Raw genomic sequence first — 3,458 nt, forward strand, 5'->3', positions numbered from 1 at the left:
GATTATTGTTAATTTTGTTAGGGGTGTTAATAGTGGTGGGATTGTGTAGCAGAACATTTTTAATTTTAGGATTTGCAGGCTAAGATATTTAAAAATCTAGTGTAGGGGCACCTGGGTGGCACAGTTGGTTGAGCGTCCTGCTCTTGGTTTTGGCTCAGGTCATGATCTTGAGGGGGTGGGATGGAGCTCTGAGTTGGGCTCTGTGCTCAGCAAGGAGTCTGCTTGAAATTCACCCCCTCTCCCTCTGCCCCTCTCCCCATCCCCCACTCACTCCCTCTCTCTCAAATCTTTTAAAAAATAAAAAAATCAAGTGTAATATGACCTGCAAATTCCTTTCAAATGGCTCTACCAGAATAGTTCATAGATAGATACATAATAACAACATTCAATCTAGTCCTGTGCTGCCTAATACAGTAACTACTAGTCACATGTGGCTACTAAGCACTTGACATCATCTGAATTGAGATATGCTGTGATCATAAAGTACACACTGGATTTCAAAGACTTAGTACAAAAAAAGAGGAATGTAAATTTATCTTAATAATTGTTTTACTAATTATTTATTAAAATATATTTTGAAATAAAATATTAAATTTAATTTCACGTTTCTTTTTACCTTTTTAATGTGGCTACTAGAAGGTTTTTTTAAAATATTTTATTTATTTGAGAGAGAGAAAGCATGCGTGAGAGAGAGCGTGAGCAAGAGAGAGGGGTAGAGGTAGAAGTAGACTCCCCACTGAGCAGGGAGCTTGATGCGGGACTCAGTCCTAAAACCCTGGGATCATGACCTGAGCTGAAGGCAAATGCTTAATCTAGGCCACCCAGGTGCCCACTACTAGAAGGTTTAAAATTACCTATGTGGCTCACATTATATTTCTATCAAACAACACTGACCTAAATGTCAGGAAAAGAATGTTAACTATATTATTTTTTTCAACTTTTCTGCATATTTGCAATTGTCTTAATAAAAAGTTAGAAAAAGAAAAAAATAATAAAGTAGAAGACTTTCTTTTTAATCAATAAGAGTATTGACAATAAACTTTGGAAAATCCTCTTGTAAGTAGGATAAGGGGACGCCTCGGTGTCTCAGTCAGTTAAGCGTCTGCCTTCAGCTCAGGTCATGATCCCAGGGTCCTGGGATCGAGTCCCACACTGGGCTCCTTGCTCAGCAGGGAGCCTGCTTCTCCCTCTGCCTTCCGCTCCCCCTGCTTGTGCTCTCTCTCTGACAAATAAATAAATAAAATCTTAAAAAAAAAAGTAAGATAAGAAGACAAAAAGTAAAAATTAGAGAATCAGAGAACCAACCCCAGAGTCCTAAATGAAAATATAGAGAACATAATAAGCACAGAAAGGAGCCGAACAGCATGAGCTTCTAGATTGAAGGGAAGCCTGAGGGCTAAGCAGTGAACTCAAGAATATACAGACCAGTGCACGGGTAGTTAAAGAGACCATAAAAAGTTCCCAGGGTGAAAAGACAGCAAAAATACAGGTCACATACAAAGGCCCAGGACGATGTCACTGAACTTCTCTGCAACCACACAGGAAGCTAGAAAACAAAGGGGAAAAGCTCTCGAAATTCTGAAGGAAACAATTTCCAACCTAGGGTTAGATACCCAGCCCAGCTATCAATCAAGATGCAGGTAGATTAAAGATCTTTTTAGACATACAAGATCTCAAACATTGTACCTCCCTTGCACCGTTTCTTAGAAAGCTACTGAAGGTAGTGCTCCATCAGACAAGGAAGTAAACAAAGAAAGACGGAAGACATTGGATACAGAAAACAGGGGCTTCAATGCAGGAAGGAGGCAAAAGGAATCCCCAGTGAGCAGTGAAATGACACTTGAGCCTGCTAGCTCTATAGCAGTGGGAAGATGTTTGGTTCTGAAAGAAATTCACCAAGAAATAAACAAATGCGACTGATGGATAGTCCTGGGAGGAGTTTTGCAATTGTAGCAGGCCTTGGGAATTAATCAGGGACAGGAACATACAAAATTAAACAAACAAAACACATGGAAAACAAAATGAATGCAAGAAAGGGTACCCAAGTACATTAGGTAGTATTTCATAGTAACATGAACACAGAATTGGGATCTAACCATAAATTGAAATCTAACTATAGTAGAAGGGCTGGGGAAGAAGTTTGTGTGTTGGAGGTCGTGCAGAGCTAATCCCCATCTTTTCTAGTAGGGAGATGATCATTGCTAAAGTAGGATAACAAAAATAATAATGGGGTACAAAAATAGCTGTATGTTATTTGGAGAAGTGGAAGAAAAATAAGAAATGGTTGAAAAGTCTAAAAGAAGTTGCCTCTGGGGACTGGGGATGGGGAAGGGTGAGGCAGGCAATTGCCGTTTTCCGCTACCGTCTGTGTAGTATTTTTTTTTTTTTTTTTACTTTTTGGAAGTATTTATATATATATATATATATATATATATCATTTTGCTAAAAATAAAAATTGAATTAAAAGATAGAAAGAAAACCCAGGTCATCCAGGGCAGGGTAAGTGAATGCCCAGAACTGAGGGTCATTCCAGGTGTCACTGCCTGGCAGTTGCCTACGTCAGCAACTCCGGACATGGCTGGGGGAGCTTTTTTGGAGAAACATTATCCTGCCTACCCCCATGACTCATAGGTTCCCATTGTTTCCAGCCCCCTGCCATTCTCCCACCATGGTGATGTGTGCACTGATGTGGGGAGCAGGGACAGAAGAATCTTTCTTGTGCTCTTTGTTTACTGCATGCCCCACTCCCATCCCCAGGGATATAGGCTTCCTTGCCAGGGACCAGGGGTTAGTCAGGGGGCACTGGGTGCCAAGGAGAAAAAACAATCTTAAAATACCCCTATGCCTTCCCATTGTGGAAATTCAGAATCATGTGTTTGAGTAGGACCTATGAGGTCAACTGCCAGTATCTCCAAGGAGTGGCCACCAACCCTTGGCCTGAGTATGCTGAATGACAGGGAACTCAGTGTCTTAGAGGGACAATGTGGAGGTTTGGGGGCAAAGGGACGGGCACATAGGGGTCTTTAGTGCTTACAGGCTTTTGTAGGGGCTGTTCAAAGCCTATTATATTGATCAAGGCCCATTAGTTATAAAAGGTGAGGTTCCACGGAAGGATGCAGCTCTCAAGGGAAGCAAAGCCCGTCCAGTTCCTTATCTCTGCCTTTCTTACTATGTGTCTTCTCTATCCTTCTGCTTCTCTCTGCACACCTTCATCCTCTGGTTCACACATGACCACAGAGGTTGGCCACCACTCCCAAGCCTTCATGACCTCACGGCTCTGCTCCCTACAGCTCACTGTCCCCATCTCTCAACATCCTAGCTTCGAATGCCTAGCCAGGTCATCCCACTGGTGCATCTCAGTTCCGGTTTCCTCTCCCAGTGCAATCAGCGTTGCCAAGGCGGGGGGGTGTCACATGGTTCACAGCTATAAGCAATGGTCTGAGGGGCCCCAGGGGATA

Source organism: Leptonychotes weddellii, chromosome 8 (genome assembly GCF_054177405.1).
Source record: "Leptonychotes weddellii isolate Sample4059 chromosome 8, ASM5417740v2, whole genome shotgun sequence".
NCBI classification, from domain to species: Eukaryota; Metazoa; Chordata; class Mammalia; order Carnivora; family Phocidae; genus Leptonychotes; species Leptonychotes weddellii.